Source organism: Cavia porcellus, unplaced genomic scaffold, assembly GCF_034190915.1.
Source record: "Cavia porcellus strain 051 isolate PalLab524CR breed Dunkin Hartley unplaced genomic scaffold, mCavPor4.1 scaffold_12, whole genome shotgun sequence".
Lineage (NCBI taxonomy): Eukaryota > Metazoa > Chordata > Mammalia > Rodentia > Caviidae > Cavia > Cavia porcellus.
In genome coordinates this window covers 37,925,807-37,947,538 of record NW_026947495.1, presented here as the reverse complement: position 1 = coordinate 37,947,538, position 21,732 = coordinate 37,925,807, and the positions used below count along the sequence as shown (strand labels likewise).

General features: G+C 32.9%; 1 protein-coding gene across 6 annotated transcripts in view; it reads left to right on the top strand.

Moving 5' to 3' along the window:
* Orc4 (origin recognition complex subunit 4) overlaps positions 1-21,732 on the top strand; it is a 67,457-nt gene that overhangs the window by 2,392 nt on the left and 43,333 nt on the right. The gene's annotated exons all lie outside the window — the stretch shown is intronic.

Genomic DNA, 21,732 nt, shown 5'->3' with positions numbered 1-21,732 from the left:
CCCCTCTCTTAACCCCTCCCTGACTGTATCTTAGCAGAATTTTTATGGTAATTATTTACAGTTTTTCTTTCTAGTATTTATAAACCTTCTATTAGCATTACTAAACAATACGGGTTAATTTTGTCTGTTTTTTTCCTATACATACATGGATTCCATATTATGTTACTTCATATTTTTTAAAAATTCTCATGTTGCTAAGATTTTACCTTGTCTGTATAGTTAGCTGTATTTCATATCTTTTCATTGCAGTGTGGTAATGGCTGTATAGTGCAGCCTTTTTTTTCTAAAAACTAATCCACAATTTAAGTAGTCTTAATATTAATGAACATAATTTTAGCAACTATAAATAATGCAGTTAATGTTTATATACATGGCTTCTAACGCGCATGACTACATTTTAGATTTTATCCTCTGTTTTCATTAACAATGCCATTTGCAGAGCAGAACTTCTTAATTTTAACAAACTCCAACTTTTTTTCTCCAGTTATTAGTGGTTGAACCCGAGGATGCTCTACAACTGAGCTACACCTCAAGTCCCATTGATCGATATTGAGCAGTCTTAGTTGCCTGAGTTGGCCTCAAACTTTCAGTGTACCTTAAGATTGCAGGAGGTCACCACCATACCTGACTACTTCTTCATTTTTGAAGGATAGTTTCACCTAATGTAAAATCTAGGTGTTTGGTTTTGGTTTGTCTCTCAGCACCTACATAGTTCTTGCTTGTGGTTTCTAAAAAAAATACTCATTACTACACCATACCAAGGATGTTTCTTTATGACTTAGTTCAGGATTTTCCTTTTGTCTTTGACTTTTCTGTGGTTTCAGTATAATATGATATAAGAAAGAATAGTTTTTTTTTTTTTTTTTTTTTGGTATCTATCCTGCTTGGTGTTCTCTGAGATTCCTGGATCAGTGGTTGATTGGCTCTAAATTAATTTTGGGAAAAGCTCAAGTCACTGGCCAAATACTTCTGTTCTTTTTTCTGCCAATGTTTTTACCTATGCTTATATTACAACTTTTGTAACTCTCTCAGGTTTTGGATATCTTTACCAATTTTTCATTAATTTTTTTTTTGTTTTAGTTTGTAAGATTACCACTGACATAACTTTATACTTCATATTTCTTTTCTAAATCCTAGCTACCTTATTGAGCTCATCAAAGACATTATTATTGTTTTTTGACTTCTAATATTACCTTTTGCTTCTTTCTTAGAGTTTGCTTATATTACCCATCTGTAAATTACAGTTTTTTTCTGATAGAGATATAACCTTAGTCTTAGTTGTTTTAAGTTCCATAATTTCTGCCATATCTGAAGCTAGTTCTGGTTCTTATTTTTTTAAGGTGTTTTTGTGTGAGTTTTTTGTTTTGAGGAGAGTGAGATTGTTTTGTTTTGTTTTGTTTTGTTTTTGTCTTTTAGTATGTTTTCCTTTATTTAAAGCCAGACAGGATGTGAACTTAAGAACTAGTGGTGTAGATCTTCATTGAGATTTTTGTATTTATGTATTTCATAATAATCCTATAATAATTATTTGTTGTAGCTACAGATCCAGAGCCTAAATTCTCACTGTGTCTTTGTTTCTGTCTTAGTATTTTCTTTCAGCTTTCCCGGTTGTTTCTTAAATAAAGTCTAATCCATTTTGAACCAGAGCTTCTTAAGCATTAATCTTTTTAAAATTAAAACTAAATTAGTAACTCTGGCATACTAGCATTCACTGTAATCCCAGCTCTTGGGAGTTTGAGGCATAAGAGCCTGTGAATGTAAAGTTTGAGGCCAGCCTAAGCAACTAACTTGGCAAGACATTGTCTCAGGGAAAAAAAACTGAAGTGTGTTTATCATGCTCATGTATATGTGTATGTATGATTCCAGACATACTGCTGAGGACTGGTTTGAACTCAGAAGTGAAAGAAAAGCTTTTCTAGAGAATTAGAAGTCTTGTTTCAATTTATCATTTTTGAGTATTTAGACAGAAAAATATTTCTTGTGCTAATAACAATAAAGAAAATACCATGTCATCAAGTTAACTGACACTTTTGAACCTTGCATTCGTGTAATCTGAAAGTAGTTGTAAATACATTTTACCCATGTATATTCATGAAACAAAGTGCGAACTGATCTTATAAAATTGGCACTGATTTTTATTGTTTATTGTTTTTATTGTTTATTCCACTGTGGGAGAATTTTTCCAGAAATCACATAAAGTAATTATTCTTTTGGAATTCCTCTCAAGGAGACTTCACCAGAGACTATGTCATGGCATGGCTCATTAAATCTACATAGTTTTAACTGATCCCTTTAGCAAATGCCAAAAATATGTTTGCTTAACTGTCATCTCAAACTTACACGTACAGCCCCTTTACTTCCTCTACCCTCAACCTTTTTTTATAAATATATTTTTGTGTTTATTTCCCTACAAACGTGCCATCTTAATATAGTGTGAAAAATAGCTTAAATTTTTGGCCTAGTTTCTCTCAGAGACCAGTAACAAAATATGAAAACCACCGAGTAAGCTCTCCTAATACACCTATTGTTATACATTATTTGACTACTAACCTAAGCAAGAATATTTCCTCTCTGAAGAGGGGAGAAGTTTTAACTTTTGTCCATTCTTACCTTTTTTTTTTTTTTTTTTTTTTTTTTTTCTGGATAATGTTAACTACACAAAGTTAGACGCTAAATAATCATAGAACTTGTACTGTTAACTGTTTTCCTAAACTAAAGGGAAAGTAATAGTAATGTTGTCTTTGGTGTTAAGTTGTCATTGGAAAAAAAACCAGTGTTAACACCCTTTTTTATTTTATGAAGAATTCTTTTCAAGAAGAAATGTCCCCATCTGCTGGATCCTTAAATGTTTGCCTCAGAACAATGCTGTTAAAATAATACATGACAATTTATGAATTTTTAAATTATCATTTTTTATTCTCATCCACCAGTTTCACAAATATCTTTGTAACAATTATTCCAGTAAATTTAATCTTCACCATTATAAGCTTGCTTGCAAAATGATTGGTGAGTAGTGTGCCTTTAAATGTGAACAAATGGATATACTCAGTTTTTTTTAAGATTATCTGTTAATAGAATGGAAAGCTGTTTATGTTTTTAATGTACAAATGTGAAATTGTTTTAAGGCGTCACTTTAGTCCCAAAATTAGTGATACATTTTTTTTTTATTTAAAGAGAAAAGGGGGGGGGCAGTAAGAGGGTACAAGTAATACAGAATTTTAAGAAAAAAATATACAGTAAGAAATCACTAGTTAATAGATTACATACTGTCATCTTAGAAACAGTTGTCCAAATTACAAAATTAAAGCATACAAAGTGGACATTCATACAGTAAGAGTGCAGACAGTTCGGTTCAATGATCCAACAAAAACTCAGTAATACGTTTTTCTATCCTACACACTTACATATACATGCAGTTATATCCTTTAGACCACTTTCTTTTCTTCCCTTTGTTACAATAACACACTTTTTGGTTTTTATTACTCCCACAGTTCTTACTACTTTTTTTTTTTGAAGAGAATAAAACCAAACATGACTAAGCAAAACAGAGTCAGAACAGAAGGATGGGCATAGTACGATGCAAAAATAGCATACCAGGTGATCAAAAATGGTTACCATTATGCCTCTTGCTATTTTAAAAAGAGTTGCCTATATCATCAGGTATAATAGAATTGACCAAAACAGTACAGAACAAGACCAATAAAACCTGCACTGGGGACCTTACAGGACTTCCAAAGAAGATAATAGGCAAACCATAATGGGCATCATAGTAAATCTTATTGCCTTCAAAATGGTTGCCTATACCCTTAAACTTGATACTATCAAATAAAACAGAATAATCAGACAGAACAAGATGGGGAGAGCAATACTGGGGTTCAAATCAGGTTAGTAGGAAAACAAAAAAGTTACTATAATATATCCCACTATTTTTTAATTTAGTTTTCCCTTAATTAAAAAAATAAGAAAAAATAAATTAATTTTTAAAGAAGGAGGGGAGACTGAGATAAAAGAGGACATAGTAACAGAACAACACAGGTCAGAACCGAACAATTTAAGCATCATTGTGTTTCACCATCAGATAACCTGACATAATAGTAGTCACCATAGTGTCTCTTTCCTTGAATTATTTGAGTATAACTTCATATACTGTGGCATCAAACATATCAAGACAGTGTGAAGCCATTCAAGAGAATGAAAGAATTACAAGGTATTTAGAACCAGCTAACAGAAAACGAATAATGGTTTCTATATTATCACTTTGCCTATAAAAAATTTTGTTTATACTATTGCATATAGTAAAATATAATAAGATACAACATGTTAAACCAATGGACACAGACGAACAACAGCTTGATGGGACTTCAAAACAAGATGATATTAAATCAGCACTAGCTATTATGATGTCTTGTTTTCTTTAAAATGGCTGTTCGTACTTTCACAGATACTAAAATCAAACAACCCAGATTAAAACCATTCCCATTAATGAATGAAAACATTATATGGCTTCTAACCAATATGATTGGGAATCATGATTACCACATACTTTTATGTATTCTTACCATTTCTTACACTAGGGAAACTATTCGGTATTTATACATGTGAGTTTGATTTATTTCACTTATGAGTATGGTCTCAAGCTGTGCCCATTTATTTATAAATATCTCAATGTGATCATTCTTTATAGTTGAGTAGTACTCCATTGTATAAAAATACCACAGCTTTTTTATCCATTCCTCAGTTGGTGGACATTTAAGTTGTTTCCAAGATCTGGCTATTACAAATTGTGCTGCTATAAACATGGGTGTGCATATATCACTGTGGTATGATGCTTTCAGTTCTTCTGAGAATATGCCTAGAAGTGGAATAGCTGGGTCAAATGGGGCTTCCAATCCCAGCTTTCTGAGATATCTCCAGACTGACCTCCACAATAGTTGCACTAGTCTACACTCCCACCAACAGTGCAGGAGAGTTCCTTTTTCCCCACAGCTTCTCCAGCATTTATTGTTGGTGGTTTTCTTGATCTTGGCTATTCTTTCAGGAGTGAGATGAAATCTCAGTGTGGTTTTAATTTGCATTTCTCTAATGACTAATGATGATGAACATTTTTTTCATGTATTTATTTGCCGTTTGTATTTCTTCATCTGAGAATTGTGTATTCATCTCAGATGCCCATTTTTGGATTGGGTCTTTGAATTTTGGGGTCTGATTTTTTTTTAATTCTTTATATGTTTTAGACAGAAGTCCTTTGTGTGAGGGGCAGCAGTGATACAGTTTTTAAAATACAGTTTCTGTGTAACACATTTCTTTCAAAAAGCAGTTTCCTACTTTTATCTTGAAATTCTTGACTTGAAGCCACTTCTCATTCCCAGAAAGATCTGCATTGGAACACTTGGTTTACTATATTTCACTTTCAGAGTGAAAATTGTTTGAATAATAAACACCTATTAAAGTGAGCAGATTAAGAGGATTCAGTAATTATTTCTAAGTTAGCCCATTTACCAACATTGTGTGTTAGTAAGCTGAAAGCAAGTAAGTATGTGGTACCATTTGCACACCTTCACTGTTAAACTGATATTGCACTCTTTCTTAGGACTCCTGAGTTCCTCTTTGTGACATTTTATGATCTTTTTGTAAAAACACCAAGGGAAAATAGCTGGTTTATTTAGCTCTCATTTTATAGATAAATATTAAGTTTTTGGATGCCTTTTTCTTTGTAGAAACTGCTCTAGATACCATTGAACTACTGAATAAGAACTTTTTTATCTATTAAATCAGATAACTTTAAAAATAATAGATATGTATGCACCTGTTTTCACTTGAAAGGATTTTGGTATTCAGTTTCATGTCTCTTGCTCTTCTCACTAGCATAGGCGTCATCTCACTTTGCTTTTCACCTTTGTTGTCACTTCAATTGAAACATTACTTGTGTAAGATATCTACTATATCCAGTTTGCAATAACCAAAAGAAAAAAAAGTTGCTCCTAGTTTTATAATACTTGAGTCAAAAGGTAGATTGTTTGTCTACATTGTTTTATCATTTAGCTATGGTACTTTTCTCAAACAATTTGATCAGTGATTCTGTAATTCTGTTTTTGTTTTTTACCTTAAATACAGGAAAAATAGTAAGATATATGAATATGCTTTGTGTGTTTCATATACAAAGATATAGAAAATTATTCATGTTCTTAAATGACAAGTATTTTAAAGCTGTATTAGATCTTTTTTGATGAGGGGGAGAGAAGGCAAGATCAATAGGAGGTTTGCTTTTATTCAGTTTTCCTGAATTTAACAAAATAGGAATTTGCTGAATTTTGGGTATTTATTAAATCCAAAAAAAAGTTATTCTAAAAGATTCTATTTTTTAAAATTTCCTTTTTTATGTTACATATTTCAGTTTTAAATGTGTCTTCCTACTCTGAAAATTAGCACTCCTAGGCATCTACTGCATTTTCCATATCTTTATTGTATAAATTGTTTCCATATTATCAAGTTTTTTCTGCCTTTTTTGTAACCATACGTTTTGTAATTATTTACTTTTATTTCTTTTGGCATATTGAAAGGTCACCAAGGGTATGTGTCTGTGTTTCTGTTTGTTTCTATTTGTGTGTATAATTGCTTTAGATAATGCTAGATTGCAGTATTGGCTTCTCTAGACAACCCCCCTCCTCAACAGGGCCTCTTTCTCTTTCCTTTCATCCTTGCTTTATTTCTGGTGGCGCTGGGTTATTGAACCCCAAGCATTCTAGGCAGATTCAGTACCACTGAGCTACAACTACAGCCCAAATAAAGCTTTTATTTACTTTATTTACAATACTCATTCATGCTTGATAAGACTGTACCTTTTACCTAATATGTATATGAAGTTGCTAAGTATGAGCTGTAATCTCTTAAAACCTTGTAGATATCTTTTCATTATATTTCAGCATTTATTCTTTTCTTTTGTAAGTTTTTCTGCTTGGAAGCCTGACACTGTTTTACTTTTAGAATGTAATGAGTTAATTAGAATTTTTGTCAGTTTGTTCTTTTTCACATTTGGCATATTGGTGAGAAATTTGGAGGTTTTGTTTGCCTGTTAGCTCCTGAATGCAAGGATAAAGTTGTAAAGATATTTTTGTAGAATTTTCTAGGCCTTTGTTAGGACTTTTGCATGTGTGTGGTGCTGGGAATCAAAGCCTAGTCTAGTGCACACTAATAAGCACGTTTTACCACTCAGCTACACCCTGGGCCCTAAGACACTTTTTTTTAAGTGTTCTTTGTATGTGTGTTACTAGTATTGGGAAACACTCAATATTTTTAAGATTGGATATTAGAGATTTTCTAGTTTGACTTTGCTTCATAACTTTTATCCACATGATTCTTTAATGGAATTCCAAAATTTTTATTCTAAATGTGTATTAATTTTTAATGAGAAAAATCAACATATGGCCTTAAGAAAGATATGTACAAAAACATAAGTAGTATAGATACATATTCAAAGGAAAATGAATTGTCAATTCTGAACCTCTGGAATATTAACCATTTTCTTCTCGAATGCATACATGTGCTATTTATTGTGTCCTAAAAAAAACCAGTGAGACTTTGGTAACTACTCTGGTGTAGGTTTTTTGTATCTTTCCCTCCAACCCACCCCACCATTCTTGTTGAAACCAACCAACCACTTAAGTGGGGGCCACAAGACCTAAAAGGTCTTACTACTGAAAGTAAATTGCATGGTCTTGGACAAGTCATTTGAAATGCCTATGCCGAGCTTTTATTGTACAGAATAGAATATATGTTTAATGCCTCTTATCTTTATGAGTTTGTATATTTCCCCTTGATTTGAACCTGTACTGCCTTATTTAATAGGGATATGTTATTCCAAGAATATTATAAGCTTCTTGAGGGTAGAGACCAAGTTGTATGTTTCTTCATCATTATAATGCTTACTAGTCTTGCTGTAAGTAAACACTAAATAAGATCAATTGGGTTAGGTTGATTGCAAACCTCTGGCATTGACTTGTAGCTACTTGGTTATCTTATTAATTACAGAACAAGGTGTTTATACAAACAGTTTACTTTTTCAGAATATACCTGTTTTCCACATCAGTTGAAATGCCTTTTTATAAAAATTTGTGTTTCAGTGTAGTGAAAATGATTCTTAAATACCTGAAAACTAAAGGCATGAACTCATATGTTTATATGTCACCCACACACATACATACCACAAACAAATATGCCAAATTATGTCGTTTGGTCATATTGTTAATTTCCTGAAACACAAGAACTTAATCATGAAATGTTTCACTATTTAATACTATTACTGGAAAATAGATGTTTTACACACCTGAAAATAGCTTGTGCCTAAAATCTGTGACTTGAAATATTAGAGTGACAGTATTATTTAGATGAAATAAAAATCTGTTTGACTTTGAAATATATTGTCAGTTCAACAATTTATTGAGCAACTTATTCTTAGAGATATAATGTTCTAAAACAAGTCTCTTGTGCTATAGTTTTTAGACATAGATCATTCTAAATTCTTTTAAGGCAATATATTTGAAGTTCAGTATAATTATGTCATAATGTAGATATTGTGTGCTGTTGTTAATCATCAAGCAGAGAGCTATTTGGATAAACTGACCAAACTTTTGGGAAAAAAAAGTCTTCCGTGAGGATCTTTCCCTAAGTCTTCCTCCAGGACTCTTTCCCTCCCTAGTTCAGTTCTGTCAGTCTGAAAAACTGCAAATACAGTTAGTCATCAGTGGGGAACTTAAGCTGGCTAGACTTGCTGAAGTGTGGGGATCCTTATGTACTATCTCCATAGCTGAAAAGCTTGTGATATCTGATTGGTGAATATTTGTGAGAATAATTAGTGGCACTTAATTTTCTTACTAAGTCTCATAATGGAAAGTTACTAAATAATCATTGTTTTTATTAGTGAAACAAGATTAGTAAAAAGTGCACTGTATAGTCAGGTAGATATAGAGGCTCTGATTGAAATTTTGAAGCTGAGGAAGGCATCATGAGAAAGAGCCATAATACTTATGGGAGCCGGTATCTTAGTGACTTAGTGGTAAAAAATGAGCATAGAGTACAGGAAGCCCTGGGTTTAATCCTAGGACCTCCAAAGAGGTAAATAACAGTTATTGATGAAATCTTAGGCATGGTAAACGATGTGCTTCAGAAGCTACCAAATTTAAGGTAAAAATGAGGAGTTATGATAAAGCACTCTTTGAAAAGTGAAAAGTATGATGCTACACATGATTGAGTATTGAATTTACTCAGTTATTCATCTTGCTTTGATTAACATGGTTTTTAAAATATAAAATTCCAAATGTAGTAAGTAATGGTCAATAAATATATTTTAGAATTTTATCTTTTAATATCCCATTCTTTACAAATAGTTTAAGTTGTAGAGACTTGTCATGGGGAAATGCAGATAGGCTTAGAAAGTAGGCAACTTTAGGTATAGACACTTTTGTAAGTGACAGTGTTTTTCTGTGTCAGAACTTAGAAGGACCTAAGTCAGTGAAAAGTCAGAACCACACTGCCATTTGTTTATATGAGCCAGTAGAATAAATAAAACGGTTCTTGAACCTGGTGATATAGCAGTCATTCAGGGAACATTGAGTAGAGTCCCCAGTGTGTGATTGAGACCTAGAAACTAGAATTCAAAAGAGTTCTTTCAGATGATTATGTTGAAAATTTGAGAAACTGATTTAAAGTGATTATTAAATTGTTTGTGTTTCTAATCATAATTTATTACCTTCATAGCCTTGGCATTTAATAAAAAATAATAGTGAACTTCTTCACTTTTATGAAGGTGAATGATTTCAGTGAGAATACTACATTTGCCATCTTGGTAGGTGTTTTGATTTATGAAGAATTATTATAAACAGTGGAATCTCATTGTTGATGAATTCACTACAACTAAACTTCACTAAAATGTAACTGTATTGTACTGCAATGGTCCCTAGGAATGTTACGGGTTAATTAGGGATAGGAGAAGAAAATCTTAAAGGTACATGTTTTCTATGTAGCTTTGACTTTTCTGTATTAACAACTTCCAAAATAAACTGTTAATTTGAGTAACATAGGGAGCTTAACCTTATAAACAAATATTTAAGAATAGGCAAAATACTATACAGTACTTAAAAATAGTTCATTTTATATATATATATGGCTATTCAGTGAATGATGTAGCTTTTCTTTATCATTGTAAGATGCAGTAACCTGCTTCGATAGTTTTATGCATAGATACACATGGGCTGAATACCATTATTCTTTATAGTTACTTGGTTAAGAACTTTTTAATGTCTTGAATTTTAAAATGTTTTGAAAATTAACTGCTGATTGCCAGTTTATAAATCAGAACCTTTTTGATCTTGTGTGTAAATACAGAAAAACATTATACTGCTTAGAACCAACTCTACTAATGTATTATAAAGGTAAATTATTTACTTCTTAAAATAAATATTAATCAAGACCAAAACATTGAAACAGTGAAGAAGAAAAAGATGTGAGATTTTGGGTGTTTTTTTGGTTATTGTTTTGGTTTTTTGGTAGTATTGAAAGTCGAACCCAAGGCCTTTACACAGAGATATATCTCTAATTCTTAAATTTTTAAAAATTTCGAGACAGTAGGTAAATTTCACAAATTGGGCATGAACTTGAGATACTCTATCTCGGCCTCTCAGAGTGCTAAGATTATTCCACTATGACATGGCTTCTTTTTGTTTCTTCCCCTGCTTTACTTATTTTAACAGATAGATTATCTCTACTGTCCTACCTCAGTTTTCAGTGTTTACCTCATTCTAGGCATTGTTTGAAGCACCTAGCTTTTGAAAAAATACTGTATTTCCCTTTGATAGTTCTCAGTAGTATAAATGTGTCCTGTTTTTGTTTTCATTTTCTCACTGAAGCTCTAAGTCTTGTGACATTGTCCATATGAGAGGTTAGTGGTCAGAGAAACTGGAAAACTAAGGCAGATTTAAATTATGCAGCTTTTATAAAAACCCCACTAGTATTTTTCTGCAAGTAACTGTGTGAAATTAATCCATTTTCCAATTGACTATAAGTCACAAAGTTAATTATTCATTATACTAAAAAAGAAAAAGGAAAGAAAATTTCTTTCCAGTAGGTTCAGTTATGTTGTTCTGAATTGGTATTTCTTATGAACATTCTTTTGTGTTACTGTTATCCTTCTGTGTACTGTTTTCTCTTTACCACTGATGATCTAATAACTGATTTAGCCTAATAATCCATTCATCTTGTAATTTGTACCATGAAAAAAACTACGCTTCAGGAAGCTCCATTACTTGGGTGACTATATCATAGCATATCTCTGTCTTCTCTCAGATTAAAAACATTGTGTTATATAAAGAGGGTTCAAGTTGTTTGATACCACACTTAGATTAATACACTGACAGCTTTTGAAAGATTTAATTTCCATCTATAGGTACTAATTTTATTTTTTTTTAATGCAGGCATCTCAGTTTCAAGAAATATTAATCAGTGTTATTTCAATCCTCAGTACCAAAGAAAAATTACTATTATGAAAACATTTTCTATATTGTTAAAACATTCTTATAAAAAATAAAGACTCTTGGCAAGAAAAATATTATAGATGAAGTATAAATAAATATAAATTATCCAAGTAAGTAGTTCTCGATTTTTACTCAGCTTTTTTAAAAGTGTATATGAACATACAGGTAACTAAAAGTATCTCAAGTAAATCAAAGTGTTTAGATTACTAGATGATAAAACAGAAGCATTGAATTACATTCAGTAATATGAAAAAAGAAAATCTTCCAGTAAATGAATGGCTTTTTGGCATTGGGAGCCTTTAGCATTAATGTATTCTATATTGATAGATCGCTCCATAATGTCTTTGTATTACTAATATTTAAAACTTAATATTTTAAATTGAAGAAAATTCTTACCGTGAAAGTCTAATCATAAAAGCCTGATCCTTCTGGGGTACCTTCCTTCAAGTTGTCTTTGGAGGCAGTTGGTCCTTTAATGCCACCAAATCTTAATCGAAGGTAGTATCAATAAAATATAAAATATGGTGACCTAATTCTAGATAAGGAAATACATTATTAATTTTTTTCTTAATTTGTTGTAAGCAAGCCAACAATCCAGTATCATAAGAAAATAGAAGTAATTGATATTCTTCTTCTAAACACAGTTGAATTTATTTTCTTATATTACCACATATAGTGTTATACAGTTTACAGCTTAATTTAAAAACTGAAAAAATTATTATGTACTTTTTTTTTTTTTTTTTTTTTAGTTTTGTGGCTTCTCTTTAAAAACAGTACAGTTCTTAAATTCACTATATATTGGCCATTTTTAAATTCCACTGTCGGATATTGTGATTAATAATATACATGTATTTTTAAATTATAAAATAGCTCATTCTATTTCTGTAACAATCCTTTTAATACTCCAGAATTCTTTGAGGCTCAGGGCATTTAATCATTTCATATTGCTTAAGAAGTCTTTTTACCTCCCTCTTGTGTTTAAAGGACAAAAAGCTATGGAATGAAATAAACATTTCAAAAAAATAAAGATTCTCAAACAAAATGCCTTATGACGCTATAAGAGCATTCTAAAAAGTTTCCTGCAGCAGTGAGGATGACTACTTTTCTCCGAAGAAAGAGATATTAAGGGACAATACATCTGTGGAATTCACTTTTCTATAATTCCCAATTTCGGTGTTAGGAAACAAAAGCTTGTTTGTTGAGTATGGCCATGTCTAGCAGGCTTCGCAGTGAAGAAGTTGTTTGCTGTTTGTCAGGATCTGGAACAGCAGCAGACCTATTAGCATATGCAGGTTGATTTTTGTGATTGGCACTATATGAAATTAATACATGAATATAGCATAAAATATTGCCAAAATGCCTGATCTTTTAACTTACTGAAATGTATTTGTACTTCCTTTTTAACACAGCTGAGTCATTTGGGTTCAAGTCCTGTCCCTGACATATATGCTGTTTTTTATGTACTTTGTAATATTTAATTGACAAAAAAATTATAGCATGTTTTAATATCTGTAAATATTAAGTAAGAACTAAATCAAGCTAATTAACATATGCATTTCCTCACATATTTTTTTATTAAAAACATTTGAAATCTCAGTAAATATCAGTTAAATAATACATTGTTATAAACATCATATTCTTTTTAAAATTTATTTGTATACTTTTCATATACATAATAATCACATTTATGATAGGAAATTTGTATCTTTACATAATATATCTTGATTCTTCTTTTTCCCCTATTTTCCTCCCTTCCCTTCACCTCTTCTTCCCCTCCTTACAAAAGCTGTGCTTCCATTTTTTCATTCATTCATTTATTCATTTGGTACTGGTGCTGCTGAGCTAAATCCTCAGCCCTTTATTCTCCTTTTATTCTTATTCTCTTCATTCCTTTTTCTTCCTTAACTCCCTTCCTGTTTGACCATTTTCTTCATACTTTCTAATGTCATCAATTTTGATTCTTATTTGCACTTTCAGTTTCTCCACAAGAAAAGCAATGTGATATTTAAGGATGTGTGTCCTGTTTACTTCACTTAAAAGTATGGTCTAAGGTGTATCCATCAACTAAAAATGTCTCACTTTTATCCTTTATGGCAAAGTAGTACTCCATTGTATATAAAAACTACATTTCTTTATCCATTCATCCTTTGATAGCATCTAGGCTGTTTCCAAGATTTAGCGATTATAAATTGGGCTGCTGTAAGCACGGTGTGCATATATCACTGTAGGATGGTGTTTCTAACTTTCAGGAAGACAGCAAGAAGAGGAATAGCTGGATCGAGTGGAACCTCTTGTCTTAGTTTCTTGAGGAATTTCCATATTGGTTGTACCAGTTTACATGCCTACCAACAGTAAAAAGCGTTACTTTTTTCCTATAGCCTCTCCGACAGCACTTATTCTTGGTCAATTTCTTGATGATAGCTATTCTTTCTGGAGATGGTTCCTCAGTGTTTTTTTAATTGCATTTCTTGAATTACCAATGGTGTTGAACATTTTTTCATAATTTATTTGGTGTTTGTACTTCTTCATCTGAGAAGTATCTGTTTGTTTCAGATGCCCAATTTTGGAATGGGTCTTTAAATTTGGGGAGGGTCCATTTTTTCACATTCTTAATATATTCTACATATTTAGTCCTTTGCCTGAGGAACAGCTGGCAAAATTTATTCCCCATTCTTTGGGTTGTCTCATCACTCTATTGGTAGTTTCTTTTCCTGTCCAAAACCTTTTTAATATTATGAGAGCCCACTTGTTAATTTTTTGTAGTATTTCCAATATGATCGAGGTTTTGTTTATGAAATCTTTGTCTGTATCTCAAGAGGTTTACCTGTTTTATCCTCCAGCAGATTGTTTCTGTTTCAACAATTAGATCTTGGTACATTTCAGTTTTAGTTTAGTATGTGGTGAGAGATACAGGCCAGATTTAATCTTTGACATGTAGGAGACCATTTTTCTCAGGCTTTTTTCTTCCAGTGAGGCAAGTGGCATCATAATCTCTGATTTGAAATCATACTGTGATAAAATCAGGATTGTGCTTGGAGTTGTTTTTATCTTATATTCTCTTCCATTGATTCTCGGGTCTGTATTTTTTTTTCCCCAGGGCCATGATATTTTTATCACAGTAGCTTTGTAGTATGATTTCAAATCAGGGATTGTAATACCACTTGCCTTTCCTTGTTGCCCAGAATTGCTTTTGCTATTCTAGGTCTCTTCTTGTTTCAAATAGATTGTTTTATCTAGCTCTAGTAGGTATGCTATTCATTAAATCTGTGTAACAGTTTTGGAAGTATGGCTGTTTTCACTATACTGGTTTTGCTTATCTATGAAGAGGGGATATCTTTCCAATTTCTGATATTTTCTTTCATCTCTTTATTCAGAGTCCTACAGTTTTCAGTGTATCAGTCTTCTTCTTTTGGTAAATTAATTTTTACTATTTATTTTTCTTGATATTGATTATCTTTAGTGAGTTAGAGACTTGTGTACAGAAATGCTATTCATTTTTGAGTGTTGACTTTGTTGACTGCTACGCTGCCAAATTTGGTAATTAATTCTAGGAGTCTTTTGGTGGAATTTTGGGGGTGTTTTAATGTAGAGTGTCATGTCATCAGCAAATAATTAACTTTTCCTTTCCTATCCATATTCTTTTCTTATTCTTATCTAAGTGCTCTGACTAATGTTTCCAAGCTATATATTGAAGAGGAATGGCGATAGTGGATGTCCTTGTCTTGTTCTGATTTTAGCATAAAAGCTTTTCAGTTTTTTGATCATTTAGTATGAAGTTGGCTGTTGGCATGTCATAGGTGGCTTTTATCAGATTGAGTTGGAGACCCTCTTTCTGTTTTCTGTAGTATTTTTATCATGAGCAAATGTTGGACTTGGTCAAAGGCTTTTCCTGCATCTCTTGAGATGATCATTTGATTTTTGTCTTAGCTTGTGTTCATGTGGTGTATTGTATTTATTGATTGGCATGTGTGTGTATGGGTGTGTGTGTGTTTGAGACAGGGTTTCACTCTGCAGTTCAGGCTGACCTTGAACTGACTTTGTAGCCCAGACTAACCTTGGAACTCAACAGTTACCTTCCTTTTTAAGCTTCCTGAGTGCTGGAATTGCAAGCCTGCAACATCACTCCAGAGTTTGACTGGCATATGTTGAACCATCCCTGCATCCCTGGGATGATGCCTACTTGATCATGGTGTATAATCTCCTTATGACTTTCTGGATTCTCTTTGCCAGTGTTTTGTAGTGGAACTTTGCATCTATATTCTTTAAGGAAATTTCCCTGTAGTTTCTTTTTTGGTTGGATCCTTTTTTTGGTTATGGTATCAATGTAATGCATTCGGGAATGATTTTGGGAGTATTGCTTCCCTTTCAATTTCATTTAGGAGTTTGAGGAGTATGGCATTAAGTCATTTCTAAATTTCTTGAAGAATTTAGCAGTGAATCTGTCAGAATATGGTCTTTTCTTTGTTAGGAGTTTTTTAACACAGCACAAAGCCAGTTTTGTATTAAAGGCATGTTATAGAGGGTGTGTACTACAGACATTTATTCTTTAGTATATTTCTATATTAATTTTAATTTTATAAAATTTATTATATTAAATAATGAGTACTTAGCTGAAAAAACGTTCAAAAAAGTATTGAGTTTTTATGTTATTATTTTATATTATTATGTTTTGGTTTACAAAGTCTAGAAAGTAACAAGAAGAATAATTTCTTAGCAATTAGTGTACCAATAGAAATCTAAAACAAAAATAATCTTTACTTCATTTATCACACCTAAGGCAGTTTTCACACATGACAAAGCACTTTCCATGCGCAAGTATCACGCTAACAGCTCATGTGCTTTGGTTTCTTGTCTGTTTTGGTAGAATATACTTGTCATCTCAGTGCTCTTGCTATTTTGTCAGGAGGTTCTTACTATATTATACATTGTGTAGTTAACAGGACTATAAAATATCGATAAAATACTGTGTTTTTAATGTGTATGGTGCATTTAGAATAAACATCAACATTAACAACAGCTGTGTACTTGCTTACAAAACCTAGAAGATAACATCAGAAATACATCACTATACGAACCGCAGTGAAAATACCAGTAGAACTCTACAACAAAAATAATATTTGGTCAGATTGTCACACTGAAGGCACTTTTCATACATGATAACTACATTTTCTTTTAATTTTATTTAAGGAGAAAAAGAAAAAAACAGAAAAAGGGCACAAGTTATACAGAATTTCAGAAAGAATAAACAGTAGGAAATCACTAGTTAATAGATTACATTTTGCTATGTTAGAAATAGTTGTTCAAGTTACAAAATTAAAGCATATAAAGTGGACTTGCAAACAGTTTTGTTCAATGATCCAACAAAACTCAGTAATATGGTTATCTATCTTATACACTTAAATATATATGCAGTTATATCCTTTAGAGCACTTTCCTTTCCTTTCTTTTGTACAATGACAATTACACATTTTGGGTTTTATTACTCCCACAGTTCTTACTACTTTTTTTTTTGAAGAGTGTAACTACATTTTCCATACACACATCTTGCTTAAACTGGCAGCTTATCTTTCCTTTTCTGTGTGGTAGGCTGTTCTTGTCACCTCTCTTATCTTCCTCTTTTGTCAGGAGTTTCCTGCTGTATTTTACAATCTGTACATTGCAAGAAAATAAGATATCAAAACATGTAATCCATGTTTTTTTTTACTATAATATATCCTGCTATTTTTTATTTCTTTTTCCCTTGATTAAAAGGATAAAAATGAAAAAATAGATAATAAAAAGGAGATTGAGATTTTAAAAAGAGGGCATAATAACAAAACAGCACAGGTCAAAACATAGCCATTTAAGCAAAATAGTATTTCAGCACAAGATAAGCTCGACATAATAGTAGGTACCATGGTGTCTCTTCCCTTAAAATCTTTGGGTATAACTTCGTATACTGTAGCATCAAACATATTAAGACAATGTCAAACCATTCAAGAGAATGAAAGTATTACAGGGTATTTAGAATCAACTAACAGAAAATGAACAATGGTTTCTGTATAATCTCCTTGTCTATAAAAGTTTTTGTTTATATTATCATATATAATAAAATCCAATAATATACAACAAGTTAAAACTGATGGAGACAGAAAAACAAAAGCTTGATGGGACTTCAAAACAAGAGGATATTAAATCAGCACTACCTATTATGATGCCTTGTTTTCTCCAAAATGGCTGTTCCTACCATCCAACCTTCTCTGCCTCATTTCTGTTGAGCTCTTTTTCTGTCATTAGTTGTCAGTTTGTCTTCTTCATTTCGCTTTCTACTCCATTTATTGTGGCCTCTCTGCCACTGTTTCTGGAATCTTGGTATTTTTCATTGTTAGAATATCCTGCATTAATCTCTGTAGAGTTGAATTGGTGGTTGCAGATTCCCCTAGTTCCTCTTTATCCTGGAAACACCTTGTTTTTGCATCAATTTCTAGGGACAGTTGTGCAGGATATATCAATCTTGGCTGGAGGTTGTTATCTTTCAAAGCTTGAATTATTCCCCCCACACTCTTCGTGATTTGATGGTTTGTGCCGAGAAGTCTGCTGTAATTCTGATGGGTGTTCCCTTGTAAGTGATCTGTTTCTTGTCTCTGACGGCTTTTAATATTCTGTTCTTATATTGGATTTCTGGAATTTTGATTATTGTATGCCTGGGTGTAGCTCTGTTTGGGTTGTAGGTGGCTGGGGTCCTGTATGCCTCATACATCTGAGTATCTTTACGTTTTGCTAAATTAGGGAAATTCTCCTTGATTATTTCTGTGAATAGCTTTTGTAGTTTATTTGTTTGTGTCCCTTCTTTTATGTTCTTAATTCTTAGGTTATAGATCCTCTTGTCATCTTCTAGCCTTTGTACTATTGCTGTTTATTTTCTTGTTATTTTTAAGAAGTTTTTCATTTCATGCTCCCACCTTACAAATCTGCCCTCCAGTTCTGATAATCTATCCTTAGTTTCTTTCAAGCTGTTATGCCAGCTTTCAATAGAGTTTTTAGTTTCCTGGTACTCTCTTTGAACCTGCTTCACGTATTCTATGTTTTCTCTATTTTCTCCATCAAACAATTCTCCCCTGTTTTTCTGTAATCCATGTTTAGAATAGACATCAACAATTTCTCATCAGCTGTGTACTTGGCTACATAACCTAAAAGATTACATCAGAAATGAAATCCTATGTTAACTACAGTGTAAATACAAACAAAGGTCTATCACAGAAACAATGTTGGCTCCAACTGTCACATCCAAGGCAGTTTTTACACATCATAACTGTGTGTTCTGTACACACATCTTATGCTGACAACACATGTGGTTAGCTTTCCTTTTCTGTGTGGCAGATGTTCTTGTCACCTCTTGTCTTTGTATTTTTTCAGGAGCTTTCTATTGTATTCCACAATGTGCAGTTAGCAGGAAAGTAAGATAATATAATAAAATATCAAACGTGTAACACATGCATGGCATAGACATCAGCATTTTCACATCAGCTATTTACTTGCTTATAAAAGCAAAAAAAAAGCATCATAAATAAAAACCTGTATCAACTACAATGTAAATAGAAACAAAAGTCTACCACAGAAATAATTTTTGCTTCAACTGTCCCACCCAAGACAGTCTTCACACATGACAACTACATGTTCTATGCACAAGTGTTGCTTACACTGATAGCACATTTTGCTTTCCTGTACTTTTTTTTAGGGCACAGTTGACATCTTTTTGGTTTTCCAGTTGTCATAGTAGGTCTTTGTGATGCTGTACCTAAGTGTTTTACCTATAAGCTTACCCAGTGTGCTCCACAATTTTTTGTGTCATTCCCTGGGCAGAAACATTTTGTTCTGCCTCTGGTATAAATGATTGCTTCGGAATTCCAATTCCAGTCCTCTAAGAGAATTTCACTGTGATATTTTTGCACTTGTTATTTCCTTCGTAAAGTATCAAACTATGCCATACCTGTTTAGGATCAAGTAAAATACAACCATTGGCCAATACTTTGTGTTTTGAATGATGTCATAGTTGTGGTTTAACTTATCAACAACATCTACTTCACCTTTGGCTTTATTATAAAAAGTTTCTATCTCAGGCTTCAGTTTTGTCAAGGTTTCTATGTCAGTGTTTCTATCATAGCAGTGTTGGCATCAGCAGTACCCAGTTTTTCTTTCCCATATACAAGGCCAGTGTTACATCTTTCTGAAATCCAAAGACAGTAGTATATTGGAGCTCTCAAATTATAAATTGATACAGAATCTGTCTGAGACCCTCTTGGCCCTGCCTTGTGGGCTGGTTTTGGAATATCCAGAATCCCACTTCTCTAGCAAGGTCACTGCTGCAATCTTGGTGATCAGTGAGATTGTGAAGCTCATAGAGCAGGATAAGGTCTGCTGAGGACAGTACAGGGAGAACTAATACCCAGGAGTGGTGATAACTCTTTATTTTCTTTATATTGTTATATTGCAATTCAACCACTACTTCTAGGCTCCTCCCATTGCACTGGCTAATAAAATAGTAGCTAGCTGGATATTCTTGGTCTTTGTTTCCAGAGAACATGGGTCATCCCACAGTCCCATTTCCTTACAGTTCTGGTATCTTGCTCTTTTTTCTCATCGTGCGCTATAACTTCAGATAGAAGATTGGGGGCTAATTGCAGGGGACTCAGATAAATAACCTGCACCATGGAAAGGGTTGCTGACAGTACTATACAGTTCTCTTTTGTAATTGCAGCATTTCATTTGGAATTTCTGTTTTGTTTTTATATATAGTTCCTACACTGGTCAACTTCTGCTCTGTTAACAAATATACCTTCAATTTCAGGTTAGTAAACCAATTGTCAAATGTCATTTTCCAATTAGTTTGGAAGATGGGAATAATAAATCTGTTCATAACATTATTCAGTTTGTTACTATACAAATAAAGACCTAGGTGCTGGATAAATTTCTAAATTGAAAGTATAATGTCTTTCGGGGCTGGGGATTTAGCTCAGTGGCATAAGCGCCTGCCTTGCAAGCAGGCAGTCATGAGTTCCATCCCTGGTATCGATAAAAAGGAAAAAGACAAAAAAAAAAAAAAAAAAAAAAACAGAGAAAGTATAATGTCTTTCATCTACTAGGGAATAGTTTTGTTTTGTTTGTTTTTTGTGCTGGCATTCAAATTCAGGACCTTGCACTTGCCAGGCAAGTGCTATACCTCTGAGCTATATCCCCAGCCCCCCCCCGCCCAGAGCATATATTTTTATGAATGCTTTTCATTCAGCTAGTGAGATGTTTCATTGTAAACATGTTTTTGAGTATGACTATCAGTACTTACAAAACATTTTACTTGTATTTCTCTGTTTGTATTTTTTACATCCTCTTCATCTATTACAGTTTCCGACATTGAATGGCAGTGCTGGTATTCCATCCAATAGGTTTCACCCTGCCATGATCCTCACTGTATTTTTGGATCTAGTTCTAACATTGGATCATTCCATTTGGTTGCGTAACTATTTTGTATCATTGACGAGTCGAAAATGTACTCACATGATGTTTTCTTTATCATCTGAATCAGAGGTCTGCACTCCCTGTGTCTGTATTGGTTGTCTTGCTCCGTTTCAGTATCACAAATACTTTGACTCATATAAGGAGCCAAAATATGTGCTTGTATCTGACCAAGGGATGACAAAAATGATACAGAAAGAGACACAGAATTAGGCTAAAGTGTTGGGTGCCAAGGGGCCCTTGTCTCCCATTGTCAAAGAGCCCCTTTTCACTCAGACACAGGCACAAGCAGAGTAAAACGGCATTCATCTGTTTCCCACCATCCTTGGTACATTTCAGAGTAAAAAAACAGGACCTCAGATGTACTGATTTTCTTGCAGCATGTCAGCATGCACTCAAGCCACGTTTTTCTCTAGTGCTCACAGAAGATACCAGTTAGGGCTTAATCTCCCTGTCTGGTCTCCCATGTTACATGGCCATGTCAGAGTCATCATCATCATCATCTATGAATGAATAATCTGATGATTCACTTACTACCTTGACTAACACTTGCAAATCTGGTTTTTTTTAATCTGCTATTATCCTAAATTGGGCTAATTCTACCAGAAAAATAAGAAGAAAACTTTTTTAAAACCCCCCCTAAATACCTAGAAATTTTACTGAGCATTTAATGGGTAAAACTCCTTTGTTGCTGCTTTGGACCTCCTGTACACACCTT